This window comes from Trachurus trachurus (assembly GCF_905171665.1).
Source record: "Trachurus trachurus genome assembly, chromosome: 19".
NCBI lineage: Eukaryota > Metazoa > Chordata > Actinopteri > Carangiformes > Carangidae > Trachurus > Trachurus trachurus.
Genome location: NC_139913.1, coordinates 5,154,875 through 5,172,779, shown reverse-complemented (window position 1 = coordinate 5,172,779; position 17,905 = coordinate 5,154,875). Strand labels below are relative to the sequence as shown.

General features: G+C 41.0%; 1 protein-coding gene across 1 annotated transcript in view; it reads right to left on the bottom strand.

Moving 5' to 3' along the window:
* Positions 1-17,905, bottom strand: part of meox1 (mesenchyme homeobox 1) — a 138,101-nt gene that overhangs the window by 107,766 nt on the left and 12,430 nt on the right. The gene's annotated exons all lie outside the window — the stretch shown is intronic.

Sequence of the window (17,905 nt, the reverse complement as noted above, 5' to 3'; positions counted from 1 at the left end):
TAGAAGATGAGAAGGGGAGAGATAGTGGGAAAGATGAGGAGAAGAGGGGAAAGAAGAAAGGGGAGGAAAAGACACAGAGAAGAGGAAAAAGATCAAGAGGCAAAAAATGAAGAGAAGACAGGAATGGGAAGATGGGAGGGAGAGAAGAATGGGAGAGGCGAAAAGAGGAGAGGAGGGACGGGAGGAGATGGGAAGAAAAGAAAAAAATAGGAGGAGAGCAAGAGGAGAAGAAAATAGAGGAGGAAAATTGAGAAATGTGGAGAAAAGGTGAAGGTGAAGAGGAGGAGGAGGAGAGAAATAAAGGTTATAGGAAAAAGAGAGGAGGGAGAATGAAAGGGAGGAGAGAAGAGGAGATGGAGGTAAAGAGATGAAGAGGGGGAGGAGAAGAAGGTGAGAGGAGATGAGGACAGAGGAAAAGGGAAGGAAGAGTGTGTTGTCATGTTGCGTTCGAGTGCATCCTCTCCCCTCGTGATTCAGGGCGTTTTTTTTTTAAGGTGGTTTATTTTGGACTGTGTCTGGAGGAAGAAAAACTTGTTCCTCCTCCTCCTCCTCCTCCTCCTCCTCGTCACTCTGGAGGCTGTTGCACACGTTAATCATTGATGCCTTTACATTAATTACCCATAATCTGACTCGCAACTCGACGCTCGACAACATGAAGCCTCTCGTTTCTTCTCCTTCTTTCCTCCTTGTGCACTTTTTTTTTTTTTTTACTTTACAGAATTGCAGTGACCTTTATCAGCTGCTTCCTGCTGCAGCAGCACAGCACCACATGTTTGACTCGACTGGGGCTAATGCTTTACATGGGAATCCAATAATAATCTATATATCCTCTTCGTGTCTGCTTTGAATAAAAAATAAATATCATATAGACGCTGCAGCTCTGAGCTCTTGGCATCCTTCATGTCGCTGTGATTGGATGATGAGTGCTGACAGATGGAGGCTCTTTCTCTCAAACACTGCCCTCTTGAGGGGGGAGAAGCCTTCTGGAGGGAAGAGCAGTGGTGATGATGAGATGAAGGTTCATTAGCACCAGAGCGTCTTATTTTGAAATGTCGGTAACACTTTACTTGACGCCTATCTCTATAACACATTATAACCATACTTATAATGAGCTATAATGCAGTTATAGCACTGTATAATTATAGTTATAAATGATGATAATGCTTTATAACATTAATCATAACACACTATAAAGCTTTTTATCATGACTTATATAAGGTCAGGTATTATAATACGTTATAATTGTTAGTAACTGGCTGACAATGCCCACATTGATAATGCATTATAAATATAGTTATAATGTGTTATAATTGGCTTATAAACGTGTATTACTATCATTATAAACACTCATAAATCACATAAGACTTTAAGCATAACACATTATAGAGCATTATAACTCTATTATAATACTAAGACCTTATAAACCATTATAAAACACTCTATGATGTCTTTGTTATAAAGCCTTATGATAATTAATGAGTGTTTATAATGATAGTTATACACATTTATAAGCCATGTATAACACATTATAACTATATTAATAATGCATTATCAATGTGGTAATTGTCAGTGAGTTACTAACAATTATAACCTATTATAATACCTGACCTTATAAGTCATGATAAAATGCTTTATAGTGTGTTATGATTATTGTTATAAAGCATTATGATCATTTATGAGTGTTTATAATTATAGTTATACAGTGATATAACTGCATTATAACTCATTATAAGTATGGTTATAATGTGTTATAGAGATAGGCGTCAAGTAAAGTGTTACCGAAATGTCCAGCAGCAGCAGCAGCTCCTTTTGATGGGCACGGCCGCTGTACAAAAAACAAAAAACAAAACCCGAGCTACAAAGGGGATTATCATGGTCGATATCTCTGCTGTGACACACGTCGTGTACCCGCTCATTTGAGGCGCAGAGATGCTTCTGTAATCATACGTGTCCGTCCGGATTTACACAAGCCTTAAATCAGGGTTTGTAGCTGCGGCCGAACCGGTCGTCCACTAAAATGGGATAACAACTGAAATAAAATGACACTGTGAGATCAGGATGGAATAAAAACTGGTTCATCAACGACATCGTCCTCGTCTTTATCCTCGAAAACAGAAACACATGCAGTCCCGTTAAGGTAAACAACAATTATAGGGTTAAAGCTGACAAGCATCAAACAAATCGGATGTTTTCAGGTGCAGGATAAAGTCCAACCTGCTTCACGTTAAATTAAATACAAATGTGGATGTAATGTTGGAGCAACACTATGAAACATTTGTGTTTGTTATTTGTTTTTTGGGGAAGAAAAACCTGTTTAAACACGACACTTGTACTGTATGTCCCCTATTTGACAACCTGATCGTCTGGGAATGATGTGTTTCCTTATCTGTGATTAAAATGCAACTGTGCAGCTTTTGTAGGAACCAGTCAACCAGATTATGCATTCTGTTAAATAATAAGGTTGTTAATTTACATATTTGGTCATTCACAAATAAATCTATGATACAGTAATAGCAAACTTTGAGTTCAAAGGTTCAAAGGTTCAAAGATAGGCCTGATCTTACAGTAGCTGTGACCTCTTTCCACAACTTTTAAAGGCTGAGTTTGACGGAAGGATCCTTTAAATGCATCTGTTGGCAGATAAGGATCCACTATAGCCTAGGTGAGGTGAAGTTCAAGTCCTGTGTGTCCCAGACTGAGTTTTATATCAGTTCGGCCTTCACAGCTTCTGTGTTGAGACGCAGCTCAGTGATCAGCCAATAGGAACACAACATGAAATGAAACCACTATATCATAGCGGCTGATAATCACTTAGATACACGGCAGCAGCTGTGATTCAACAGGTGTCATCATTGTGAAGTTTATATTCATCGCACTTCATCTCAGTCTGAAACTTCAAAATACAGCTGAAGCTTTCTTTAAACCATCCTGTTTTGATGTCTGATACATGTTCTTCATATACATACACACACACATTCTAGCCCCTTATTGTTGTTTTTATTCATTTCATTGCTGTCAGATCTTTTTATATACTGTATTGTTGATTTGAGATGTTTCTTATTTTGCTTTTCTACACTTTTCTGACTTTGTAACTTCAAGAAAAGTGCAATATTAGTAAAGTATACTATTATCATTATTATTATTATTATGAACTGTGAAGGTGCACCAGTATCCACCTCAACCTGCTGTTTCTATTGCAACATTCAACAAACAAAGCTGCAAAACTGACTTCAACATTTTTTCCCGGGAAGTGAAGAAATTTATCCTAAGAAACCAGTCCTGTCAGCATTAATCTTAAACCTCAATTATTTTTAACTTTGTCAAAGTATGAAGTATTTTAATAACTGTATGTTCCTATTTCCTTCTGTTATGAAATATGTTTTGTACCTGAATGTTTGTGATGTGTGAGTGGGTGTGTATGTACACGTGTATGGATGTTTGTTTTGTTATGTAAGTTGACAATTTTTATCTTTTGATTGTTCTAACTCACCTGCCCAGGGACTTCGGATGGAAAGTAGCCGGTACAAAGCATCTTCTCTCATTTTGAGACTAATTTTGTACATTATCCCTGATATAAACTTATTAAATTAAACTAAACTAAACAAAACACTGTGGACTAATTACCTGCAAACAACTGTTGCTGGAAAGGAGGTTGATGAGTTGTTTGATGTTTGGAGTTTGTGGAGCGGTAAACCAAAACAACAGGCTGGAAGATGCTACAGTGCTTTGTAGTGGAGCTGCAGCACTGGGTGTTACAGTAACTCCCTGTGCGTTTGTCGTCATGACGATCTGAAACGATGCACAACGTAGCAATTTGAATTTTTTTTTTTTTTTGCAAAAAGAGAATAAGGTTTGAATCTTGTAAAACGACTCGTTTCGCTCGGTTAGCGGTCAGCTAGCTGAGCCGCAGGTGGAGGCTTTCAAAATAAAATAAATCTCCACGAGCCGTTGTGTGTCTGTGTCTCTGTGTGTGTGTGTGTGTGTGTGTGTGTGTGTGTTCAAGCTGAGAACCTGGCCGATTCCTCCTCAGCCGTGTTGTTTTATGACATTGGCAACGAGGATGAACTGGAATGATACTCGATAAGACATTAACAGTATTAATGAGCGCGCGCGGTTCCAAGGGGTATTGGCTAATAACGGGCCGACATATGGGGGAGAAGAGAGAGGAGGAATCTGATCCACCAGCAATCAATTGTTGATGTAAAAACAAAGACTTAGCAGGTAACAAAGCTAAATCTGAATCATTCTGCGTGTGTGTCCGCGGAGGCCTCGTCCCGCCTGGTTCGGATTCAGTCCCAATTCTGTAAAGATTTGTTCACGTTCATAAATATCGATGGGGCTTTGGTAACAGTTATGACCTCTGATGTCGAGCATGATTCTTATTTCACGAGCCAAGAGCTTTTAAAGTAACGAGAGCGGACAGCTATGTCTTCCTATTGTGTGTAATCTTCCAGCTCTGAGCTCGTGCCAGATATTTTTTTTGTTTTTTTTTGTTTTAAGTGAGCGATGGATGGTCCCACTGTCTACACAAAGCCAGCTCTGATTACAGCCTTCTCACCGACATCGCGACGGATGTCCGTCACAGTCTCAATTTAGACCTCTCTGGGTTTCTTTATGGAGCCCTTGGGCCCCGAGCTCAGTGTTTCTTCTCATGATAACAGTACAATGAGGCCCAAATAACAATCAGATGCTCACCAGATTGCGAGAAAAAGCCTCCAGCGCAGCGAGAGAGAGAGGAACGGCCGAGCGTAATTTTTATGGAAATGGAGCAAAACTGTTTTCAGTCCATAAAAGCATTCCAGCTCCTCGTGCCCAGTTGTTTGGTAGCGTAAAAAAAAGTTTAACTACTCCATCACACAGGTTTAGAAACAAATTCCCTTTTCCCCCAATGAAAAGCAAATACAGTGAATTCTTTACAGTTGTTGTGTGTTGGCAGAGCTGCGACGTTTAACTCCTTGTTCCAGGAGGTAAAATATTCACTACGTGTCTGCTGCAATCATGCAAAGTGGGATCATGTTCAGCTCTGTGCGACGTGATTGTCAGAGCTTAATGAATGTGAGTGAACATGAGTTTTTTTTTTCTGCGACCCTGCTGTTTATTATAAAGTCAAATACACCATGTTCACATTGTGACATGTGGCACGATGAAGACATCATGAGGTTTTTTTTTTTGCCTCCCAGTTGAGAAAGAAAATATTTTCTCACCATCAGCGTTGAGTGAGGTCTGCTAATGAATTTAAGCGCTGTACTTTAACACCCACGAATGAAACATGTTCATACGACCAGAGTGTGAAAGCACAGAAGGCGGCATTAGATGATAGATATATATACGGTGTGTAATAAGGATTTTCTGCAGACAAACACAAAGGTTTGGAGCTGAGAAGAAGTGATTTACAGACAAACTGAAGGTAAAACAGAGGCTTAAACCACCAGAGCCAACGGGGGCGGAGACGACGATGGGAAAATTTGTAGCACAACAGGTTATTTTTTTCAAAATAAAAAAAACAGTATGGTCAGAGTTTCTTTGTTTTGTTCTTGTTTACACATTGAAACCAAATGCTGAGGATTTCAGATGATCGATCTGTTCTTGTGAAGTTTGTCCCTCTGTTTTATATCATTTCGTGGCTGAGGACTTCATTGCTTTTATGTTTAAAACCCTTAACTATGGTAATTTCACATAATCTATCAACACTATCATTACTATAATTGTTCAATTTCAAAGTGTTTGGGAGGGAAAACATGTCATTTTGATGTTTTATTTTACTGCAGCACTAATTTTAACCACATTTTCAGGGAATCTGCAAAAGAAAATGACCCAATTGAAAATGAACACCTATTAATAAGCAGCTTTAGCTTTCTCCTGCCATCAGCTACAATATCTAATATGACAGAGTCTGTACCAAACATGCACTTCAAATATCTCTAACTATGATATGATGTTTTGTGTGGTGTGAAAAAGGACATTCCTGACTGTTAGTGGATTTGAAAAGCCGTCACATCCTGTATATCTATTAAAATAAAAACAAATTGCACCTCCTCCTCCTCCTCTTCACACACTGGGTTTCAAGTGTAGACTGTGAGTGCGTCACTTCTGACAGGACGAATCTCAGATAAACAGCAGAGATCGAGACAGGGAACACGCCGCGCTGGAAAAAAATCTGCAGCCTTGTGCATACACGCTGATTATTATCCAAGTTGTTTGTGCTTTGAAAAATGCAGATTATATCATATCTGCATCTCACACAGCTGCACATGTGGATGTGTTTAGCTCAAATAAGACAAAGGCCCCAAAACAAGCTGCGCCTATAGGTTCTCCTTAACACTACTCCTCTAAACAAAAACTCCCTTCGGTTTCAGATGTATTGACGTTAAAATGATCAGAAACAAATGCGTCGTATTTGTACACGTGCAAAGAATCCGAGCATCGTCTTTCGACTACAAAGAGGCCGAAAAACCGTTGATCAATTGCCGTTGCGTCGACCCTGGACATATTTGAAAGTGTTTCATTATTGACAGAGCGGTGGCTCTGCTCTGCATCACTTTGTGTATCTGTGGAGAATACCAGAGCTACCTCTCTCCACACTTTCCAACAACTGATTTATCAACTGTTCACATGGAGCGCGCGGCTCTTTTCCAAACCGTATCTGCGCGTAATGAAAACAATTCGTCAAAGTTCAGCCAAGCGACGCAACGCAACAACGCTGCCTGTGATATTCCTCGTTTTCAAGCAGCAGATTAAACATGAGAAGAAAAAAAAGGGAGGAGGATGAGGGACGACACCAGAGATTATAGAATGGATTATAGCTCAGGATGTTGCCAGTAATTTGTATTTTCCTTTTTCTAACTGCAGGCACAATCTGTTTGTCTGCTGGCAGCCACCGTGGGCTTCTCCGGCGGAGCAGGAGGTCACTGGGAGGTGACTGAGTGCTCCCGGCGAGCTCGAGCCGAGACATGATAAGCCTCCGAGTCCAAAGTGGGATTCCTCTTCCACTCTGATCTTTTTTATGTGGTTTCCACACGGGAAAACGGGGAGATTTAGCGCTGGCTGTTATAAATCAGACTCCGGCCATTTCCATTGTTTGTCTTTGGGCTTTTTCAGAGAACCATCAAAATAGAAAGTACGCCCATCGAAACAGCCGTCGTAGCCAAAGTGTAGGGAACTGTGGGAACTCGTCTGGCCAGACCTCAGAGACCACACTAAGCTGTTTGCTAACCAGCCCGAGCCTCTCGGCGCACCACCGGCCACCAGCACGCCGCCTGCCAGCCAGCCGGCCGCAGGTGCTATTCTTAGCAAAAGAGGGGGGGGTAGAGAGAGAAATTAACCAGTAAAATTATTCACTACACAAAATAGAGCGCTATCTCTGTGTTTGTGCGTATACACAATAGGCCATGAGTCGCCTGAGCTGCTTTATATTTAGTCGAGTGTCGTGTTTAGCTCGCGCTTTAGCTCTTTTACAGTCCACGGTGTTTGTTTTCCCAAACAGTCGCCGCCTTTTCTTTTTTTTTTTTTTTCAGACCAAACAAGAAAATGCATCATAAATATTTGCAAGATAATGAACAAAAAAACAACCACAACTGCTTAACTTTTTAAACGCTACAATATGTGCTTTAACTTAATTTTCCTTTTAAACTCTTAAAACTGTACAAGACTGTCATCCCAGGTGTAAATCAGTTTGAAAACTAACAGAGCTCTGGTTTTAAAACCCACTGCAGGATCCTGGTTTGTATAAATATGTCCACACAAGAAGAAAATTTCCTCTCTGCAGAATGAATTAAGCAAATCACATTAATGACAAACGCACAAAGCCGGCTGGAGGTTTTCTCAGCGTCTCTCTCTCTCTCTCTCTCTGGTGATGCCTGGAGCATCTGCTGACTCAGGACCTCGCTCACAACTTCATGTCTTCCTGTAACTTCACGTACTGCACCTTTCCCTGCAGTCTCAAACTATATATTATCAAAACAGCGGTGCCATGAAATGTCTAAGTATAACCTGTGTAGCAGACGTGGAATCAAAGAGGGTAATTAACACTGTGGCTGCAGCCAGGAGTGTTGTCACCGACTGAACCCTGTTTTTACAGTTACAGTTACAGCAGCTGAAGATAAAGAAGCTGTCACAAGTTAAATACAGAACACGGAGCCAAAGACACAAATACGTCCCACCGTACACTGTGTCTGGTTTTACTTTGTGTTGTGAGACATTTGTGAGCTGCTGTATACTGGATTTCCACTGTGTTTAAAGACGCTGCGCCAGTTCACATCTGAATATAGTATCACAAGAACGGCTGAGGAGATTAGCTTTGCATGAAACAAGGGGGACAGCTGGACTTGCTCTATAAAAACGTTGATCAATTTGCCTTTTCAAAATGATCATTTACAGTTTTATGAGCAAGAACATGGTGTTAACTTTATGTAAGTAAAAACCAGAAAACTTCTTCTATTTTACAATTTTGAGGCATATTCAGATTCTGTTTTTATCTATGTTATATTTTGATACCATATCTTTGTGTTTCTATTCATGCATAATTTCATTGCACCATAGTATGATGTCAATAAAGCTGATTCTGATTCAGAGGATCAAGTTAAAACAGTTGTTTTTACATGACTGAATAAAGAAACACATTTTTCTTGTTGAATGTGTTTTGGTGCTTTTTTTTTGTTTTTTTGAAACTTAACGACAGCTATGCTAGCTGCTCCGCTAGGCTAGCTAAGCTAACAGCTCAAGTTCTTTACATAATGTATGAGTACTTTTCCTAAATGCACTTAACCTCTTCGGCTAAGTAAAAAATGAATCCTAACTAGCACACTTGAATAGAAACCTTTAAGGAAAACTCTCCAAGTTCGGTCTCTTCTCCTCTGTTTTGCTAACCCTCCTCTCCTCCATGTGCATTTGTTTACAATGAAGCCGGTGAGAAATCAATCCATGGAGCGGTGGATAACGTTATTTATCATCTACCATGTTACCATGTGTATATTTGTGTAGTCTTATCTCTCATAAACAAGAGATTACGGGTTACAGGTTGGTTTTCAGCCAAGAGATGCTAGATGGAAGGCAGAGAGCCTCCATTCTCCCTGGAACAAGCTACAAGTCATTGATTTAACCAGCGCTAGGACTCTGGAGGTGCTTAATTAAGGTAAAAATGTAGCATAGTTAAGGTAAAAAATCCTGCATAGTTCCTCTTAATGAATAATCCTGATCTACAATCATACTACAGTACCTCTATACTGAATACTGTAGTAGTATACTAGGAGCATTACTAGAAAATGAACTGGATATCTGAATTTAACCGAGCTAACAAGGTGTAGTTTGTCAACACTGACAAAAACAGGCTGGATGTTAAAGAGTTGTTTTGCAGGATGTCAGAGTAATGTAGTCTGATTTAGTTCCTGTCGTTCAGTCGGTTCAGCCATGATTCATGTGTGCTGTAATCCACTGTATGCTTTTTTATAATATACATTTATAACAGCGGTGCAGGTGCCAAGTAGTGACTGACAAGTGTTTTTCAAGCCGAGGGGGAAAAAAACACAAAGCCCTGCTTATGAAAATATCAGAGGCTTGCTGTAATATATGGAGGTGGTGAATGAAAAATCCGGTCCTGCTTCAGTGCGAGGGCTGCACTTTCTTTTCTAATGTCAAATCTCCCAGAATACTTTGCAAGGTACGCTAATTAAGCATGAAAGTACAAACAGGCTCAGCTGCCTGTGCTGGCGAGGACTCGCTCCAGATCTCTGTGCACAGAGAGAGAGAGACCGCTCTTTTTCAGGTCCTGGAGAGAGTCGCTCGCAACTTTATTTTCTTTTTTTACAAGATTAATAAAACAAGATAACAAGCATGTGAGAATAATCCGAGCGCTCTTGTGCTTAATCCAATAAAAGGCCAATTATAAGCGGAGGTATTAAAAAGAGGTCGTGCCTCATCTCGTCATGTAAAAGAAAGGTGCTGCAGCCTGATGTCAGCTCCGAGCCCACCCACCGTGCAGGTCCAGCCCTTTGTTTTCTGCACCTCTTCACAAACTGTGACCACACGTGGGCTATTTGTGATGTGAGAGAGTTTGTTGATGCATGCACTAGAGAGATATGATTACAGTCGTGGCACAGCTGAGGGGATATTGCAACAAACCATTCACTGATTTCCTCATATTAAAGAAGAAAAAAAAATAGGGTGGAGGTTCGATTCCCATCTGCACACAAGAGCGCCACAGTCTGTTAATGCTGAATGTGATGTAAGAATACATAAGGTGTATTAGGGCAGTTGTGTGCAGTTAAGTTATTCAAAAAAAAAAAAAAAAAGTACTTTATGAGTTCTCATGAACTGGGTGCAACTTCACTTCCTGTAAAAACTTTAAAAAGCTGCAAAAAGGCTGAAAAAACACTTGTAATAATAATAATTACCCAGATGAGCTTATTCAGAACCTTCATAGAAAAGTAAGAAGTGAGTGCGTTATATGAATATGAGGCACTTAACTCCGAGCAGGTGATGCTAAGTGAGTGGTACAGCCCATCTGGAGCTGATTAAATCAAATGCATCACTCAAACACAATTCCTGTAACAGAGGATGCAGACACGGTGACTGCCCTAAGTGTTTTTGTGTATTTATCCACAGATATTTTACTTTTTACAGTGCTGGAGGAGCTGGAGTCAAACTCTTGCACTTGTGGCTTGATAAAGTGCAGCCCTTTGCAATTAAGTGTTGCTGCAAAAAAAATGGAAATGGAAGGGCCCGTCGCCCGAATACTTTCCACAGCTATTAAACGTCACTTCACCACCACAACCAACAACTGCTCAATCATGAAGTGTTTGTTTATAGATGAGTTTAGGACATTGTTTCTCCCACAGCAATCAAGTGGTTCCTATAAAGTGGCTTTCATCGTTATTACCACATAGAGCAAAAAAAAAAAAAAATACTGATTCCTATCATTGTTTGACGAAAAGAAAATAGCAGAAAGTACTTGTTAAGTGTCTTTTGTTTGGCCCTGACATGGCAGCTTTATCTTCATATCTATGTGTGGATTTTTTTTTTTTTTTTTACTGTATAAACACTGGACCCCGCAGGATCTGCATATACACCACAGCAAGTGCAGTAAAACAGCGCCGGAGAGACGGAGATGAAACGAGCGGCTTCACCACGGGCACAGGCTCTTGGAAGAGGATCTGAGGATCAGCTCAGCTCCAAAGCCCATTCTCTCTCTCTCTCTCTCTCTCTCTCTCTCTCTCTCTCTCTCTCTGTGTGTTTCTCTTCCCTTCCTCCCTTGTTCTCAGTATTTCCTAATAATTAGTGCTGCGCCACAGATGTGCATTTCTCCCTTTTCACCCTCCTGCAATTCCATCCTCTCCACCCTCTCTCTCTCTTGATGCGAATGTGGGATATTTAGACAAGAGCATCATATGCTTTCTATTTGATAAAGCCATTAAAAGCGAGGACAAAAGATGAAAGCTGAATATGAAGGGAGTTAAGGAAGGGTGGGAGAGGGGGAGAGGGGGAGAGCAAAGACTGTAATCATATTTTAAGTAGTTTGATGAACCCAAACATGTGAGATCGGGGGGAGGAAAGAAAATGTAAGTGACTTTTAAAACCCTCCTGTTGTCCTCCTGGGTCAAGGAAGGAAGGAAGGAAGGACGAAGGGAAAAAAGGAAGGAAGGAAGGAAAGAAGGACGAAGGGAAGGAAGGAAGGAAGGAAGGAAGGAAGGAAGGAAGGAAGGAAGGACGAAGGGAAAAAAAAGAAGGAAGGAAGGAAGGAAAGAAGGACAAAGGGAAGGAAGGACGAAGGGAAAGAAGGAAGGAAAGAAAGAAGGACGAAGGGAAGGAAGGAAGGAAGGAAGGAAGGAAGGAAGGAAGGAAGGAAGGAAGGAAGGAAGGAAGGAAGGAAGGAAGGAAGGACAAAGGGAAAGAAGGAAGGAAGGACAAAGGGGAAAAAGGAAGGAAAGAAGGACAAAGGGAAGGAAGGAAGGAAGGAAGGAAGGAAGGAAGGAAGGAAGGAAGGAAGGAAGGAAGGAAGGAAGGACAAAGGGAAAGAAGGAAGGAAGGACAAAGGGGAAAAAGGAAGGAAAGAAGGACAAAGGAAAGGAAGGAAGGAAGGAAGGAAGGAAGGAAGGAAAGAAGGATTGTGGAAAGAAGGAAGGAAGGAAGGAAGGAAAGAAGGATTGTGGAAAGAAGGAAGGATGGAGGAAGGAAACAGGTTGGGTTAAAAAAAAAGCTTGAGAATCATCTCAGTGTTTGTGAAGCTGGAGGGGAACTGAGTTGGAGTGAGTCAACTGGTAATAAAAACATGTTCAAAGGCGACTGATACGTTGAATTAGTGAGATTATGGGAGAAAAATTCAGGTTTCATCAAAGCAGCAACAACAACAAAAAAAAAAATATCTGCAGTTGATTGGAAATGGTGTCTCTCTCTCAGCACTGAATCATTTCCCGCCAGTAAACAAGAATCAAACATGAGCTTCCAGGCAAATTATTCAGAGCCTCGGCTGATGAGCGACTCACTGAGATCATGTGAGATCGAGACGAGTGATTCAGCGTCACACTTTCATCTTTTTACATCGTGATGTTTTGACTCAACAACAGCAACAACGTTTACAAGGTATCCCATCCTCCCTGACTCACTATAATTAAAGTGTCACTTTAAAGGGATAGTTCACCCAAAATTCAAATTTCACTCTTTATCTACTCACCCTCATGTCGACTAAGAGCTGTGAGAATTTTCCTAGTCCGTAAACTGTCTTGTCTGTAACAACATCTATTGCACGTCTGTCCGTCCTGGGTGAGGGATCCCTCCTCTGTTGCTCACCCTGAGGTTTCTCCGATTTTTCCCTGTTAAAAGGGTTTTCCATGGAGTTTTTCCCCAGTCGATGTGAGGGTCTAAGGACAGAGGATGTTGTTACGATGCCATGTGAAGCCCTTTGAGACAAACTGTTTGTAAAAATGGGCTATACAAATAAAATTGCCTTGCCTTGCCTCCGTGGCTTCTCTGAGTTACAGCGGGGCTCGGCGCAGCAGTATTTGTCCATATAATGGTTGTGAATGGTGCTCACTTTTCTTCGTCCAAAAAAGACACACCAAAAAACATCCAAATACCTCCATACTGCTCGTCTGTAATGTCCCTCTTGTATTGAAGCCCAAACATGAGAAATTGTTCCGCCGGACAGTGCAAGTGATTTGGACTGACCCAGGAAGAGCAGTGAACTGAGACACTGGGAGCTTCCGCTTAAAATATAGACTTATTTAATTTTTTTCATAACAATTTCTCATGTTTGGGCTTCAATACAAGAGGGACATTACAGACGAGCAGTATGGAGGTATTTGGATGTTTTGTGGTGTGTCTTTTTGGACGAAGAAAAGTGAGCACCATTCACAACCATTATATGGACAAATACTGCTGCGCGAACCCCCCCGTAACTCAGAGAAGCCACGGAGGACTTAGTCGACATGAGGGTGAGTAGATAATGAGTGAAATTTGAATTTTGGGTGAACTATCCCTTTAAAGTGTCACTTTAAGCAGCATGTGACTGCTGCTGCTGCTCAGTCAGGAACTTTGTCTGCGTCGATTCCGGCTCCAGCCATAAACATTTTTCCCCGTCGCTGCTGCTGCTGCATAGCTGAAATAAATGGCACTTCATCACACAGGGCCCCGCGCCGTTATTGATGAGATTTCGGAAACAAGCGATCCTGGAGTCTTTCAAATAAGCAGCAGAGAGGGACCTATAACCTGCTGCAACACATAATCCCTCCGTTTTTACTCCAGCTACTTCCTGACCCCTGCTTCTCCCTGGTGGACGCTGTACCTGGCATATTTCTCCCTCAGACACTGAGAGGTCTGGGCTTTTAAAAGCAGCGGGGTTAAATGTGAGATACAAATGTCCAACTTAGTTGAAATGGCTGCTTTCTCACTACTTCCATTGAAACTCAGTCTCAGCTTAAAGGGATAGTTCACCCAAAATTGAAATTTCACTCATTATCTACTCACCCTCATGTCGATGACTAAGGGCTGGGAGAAGTTTCAGAGTTCTCCGTGGCTTCTCTGAGTTACAGGGGGTCTCGGCGTAGCAGTGCATGTCCATATAACGGATGCAAATGGATACCAACTGTCTTCGTAACAAAAAGACACACCAAAAAACATCCAAATACCTCCATGCTGCTCGTATGTAATGTCCGTCTTTTATTGAAGCCCCGAAATGCGAAATTGTCCCGAAAAAATTAAATAAGTCTATATTTCAAGCTTGTTTTGTAGCGGAAGCTTCTCGCAGCTCCTCTTCCCGGTTCGTCAAATTTGGACGAACTGGGAAGAGGACAGACCCTGGTTCGTCCAAATTTGACGAACCGGGAAGAGAAGCTTCCGCTACAAACAAGCTTGAAAAATAGACTTATTTAATTTAACCTCCACTATGGAGGTATTTGGATGTTTTTTGGTGTGTCTTTTTGTTACGAAGACAGTTGGTATCCATTTGCAACCGTTATATGGACATGCACTGCTACGCCGAGACCCCCTGTAACTCAGAGAAGCCACGGAGGACTCTGAAACTTCTCCCAGCCCTTAGTCCACATGAGGGTGAGTAGATAATGAGTGAAATTTGAATTTTGGGTGAACTATCCCCTTAATGCAGCAGGGCTAAATGGGAGATGCAAATGTCCACCTTCTCTCAACCTCAGCTGGAGTGAAATGGCTGCTTTCTCACTACATCCATTGAAACTCAGCCTCAGCTAAAGTTTGAATTCAACCAGAGGAGGCAGGGAAGGAGGGAGGAGGTCCCTGGTTTTTCGCTGTGGGGGCCCCTGAGGGACCACACAGCTGGTCCGCAGTAATTGCAATGCAAGGGACCGTGGAGAGAGAGAGGACCAGTGCAGGAGTCGGAGACAGAGAGGCCGAGGTCTTCTCAGGAACCCACGCTGCGCGACCGGCCGCTCCATCCCAGGTGCTTGTGAAACATAAAATAGCATTTGCATCAACACTTGGAGGCTTGGAAGGTTTTTTTTTTCTCTCTCTCTCTCTGTCATCTCAGTCCCACTCTTGATGTCATTTCCCCTCTGACTCTCCAGTCTCTCCCTCTCTCTGTTGCTCTATTTTTGTCGTCCGTCATCCCTGCTGGTTCAGGTGGAGACTTGGAGCAGTGGTTTGTCGCCACCCAGTGGTGAAACCGCAGCAGCACCGTGCGTCAATCTAGTTGAGCATCAGAGGGAACATGTGAGCAATGTGCAAAGGTTTAAAGTGTGAATGTTTAACTGAGTCTATATTATAAGTATTTATGCTCTGTATCAGTTTGTTTTTCTTGTAGACAAACACTAACACACAAGTTTATATCGCCTCCACATGCACTCATCTATTGCATTTAATGTGTATTAATCCACCACTGAAAATAGTTCCTAACAAATGCAGTATTTATCTGGGTTAAGTAATGTCTGCTGCTCTCAGTTCATGTAATCAGCTACACAAAGTCTATAGTTTATAGTATCTTCAATCTCAATAGTATTCGGTTGTTTTCTCTTGTTGTTATTCCCAAAAAAACTGACCTTTTGATTAAATATTGGCAGTATAGAAATGAATAAACACATATAAATTGTAAATTATGCAGTATATATGAAATGTATGGGGAAAAGAACAGCTACAGTCTATGAATCTGTTCAATATTGACCAGCAAAAAGAAAATAATATACATATACAGTGCTGTTACGCTTTGCAAATGCTCTTATCGATATCAACTCCAGCTCTTCTTGCAGAGTAAAACAACAATAACCCACTCGTGATAAGATGTTAATACCTCAGCCATTTATTTCTTAAAACATAAGAAAGAAGGGACTTCTCCAAGGTAAGAAAAATAACATTGCAATTTAAAATCAAGTGCACTTCAACAATGTCTCATCCTGTTAAGGGAGCCGTCCCTTCCTGCCGTGTGAAGTGAGATACACAAAACTCAAAAACATATCTAAAGAATCGATCTTTACTGTAAGGCTTCGGGTGGGGTGCTGTGTCTTTACTGTCGTGATGTGTTCACTGAGATGTCGGTGGAGGTGACAAACACTAGAAATATATATACACACACATACATACATACATACATGGACAAACCCACGGACAGCCAATCCTACATCACAAACAACGTCCTCCTCGACATCTGCACATGAACAGAAATGCAACTATGTGAAGAGACAATACGTGGACAGTGTAATGGACTCCAGGAGGAGTCGGGCAGTGGGCTCATTTGTGCTAAAAACTCCTGTTTTAAGCTGTTTATCAGAATGGGAACAAGAGGATGATGACAGCTCTGCAGTCAGCACCTTACCTGGGCCAAACAGTATTTGTAAGTAATTTGCTGTGTTTGTTTGAACGCTCTCAGGAGTGCACCAGATGGACAGAGTTTATTGCATCATGGACAATTCAGATAAGCTCAGCCAGATGGGTTTCCATGATGTAAGATATCGACTGTCAAGTTACCGAGAGTTTAAACGTCTCAGGTTTTTTTGCCTACTTGAGCGCAGATGGCCGAGTCTTCGCCACGCGGGACCGCAAATTTGAACGAAAATCACAGGAAGTTATTTGTAAGTCAATTTAATGTACTTTTCTGTGATAAAAAACACAACTTATACCTGGCTCCGTCCGAGTGATTTAACAACCCCCTTCTCTCCAGTCTGATCACTCGCACCGGTTACAAACAGGCACGGTGGATGATTTACAATTATGGTCTGGCCCAGGTCTGACTACCATTACAGGTGGCTCGTCCTAAAGCAACACGGATGATGACATAGTTAGCCGGAGAAGTAGGTCACAATCACACTTTTTGTGGACATTTCAGGATTTCTAACTGTACAAAAAAAAGAAAAAATCCTTCTTTATTAGCAGAGCAAAAGAATTAAACCTAAAATCCTCCTATGTCCGTGTAACAGGACAAATCTAAATAAAAACAAACTTAACGTTAAGAAATTAGAAGAAAAAAAATGTTTCATCTGCAATATCAACTCTCTAAATCCAATATCAAACAATGTCCTATCAGTATAGTGTAATATAGGCCAGTTAAATGAAAATGCAGCAATCCACAATTGCCTTAGTGCGTTACATACTCAGTATATATAACAATATACATCAATGGCATTTCACATTTGACATTCTCGATAATACATAAAAAGGTACTGTACCTGGAGTATAACCCACAAATTGATGCTGGTACCTTGTTAAAACCAAACAAAGCAAAAAGTTGTCTTATATTGACATTACATTTCACATTACAGAAGAAAATTTCAGTGGCACAAAACATGGGGTTGGTTTGTAACTACTTGTAATAATGTCATGAGTTGTAATCACTTGTTAGTTAATTACCAATTAAAACAAGAAACTTGTGCAAAAAACCACTATATTCGTTGAACAGCAGGTGGCAGTGTTTATCTGTTACTCAATGCATAATAATAATAATAATAATGTGTAAAGCCATAAAGAGTAGCCATGATGGAAGCTTTCACTTTATTCCAAAAACAAAAAGGAGAGAGAGAAAAGTTAAATTTTTGTAATTTGGCAGAAAAAACTTCCCTCATGGCTAATTTGGCCTCCACAGAGTGTTGATCGGACCCTTTATCAGGAGCCAGAACTGTCAATGATTTAATCAATAAGCAGGTTGTGGTGCAGGCAGTTGATGCTATAAAGTACATACCCTCATCCTGGATCTTTTTAATTAAAAAAAGAATTTAAACCCCGGTATAATTCCCAAAATTGAAAGACACATTATTGTGTAAAGCTAAAAAACAAGAAGTACCAGACTGTGTCAGAAGGAGGGCAGTAGTGTAGAGCAGATGCAAACGTCTAAATGAGTGAAACCCCAGTCCATTAGCCAATCATACACAAGGCTTTTTGGTCACTTGGCACAATCTTGGTGTATAATGTAGATGTCAGAGCGAAGGGCACAGAGGTAAAGAGGTTCTCTGTCTGTAGA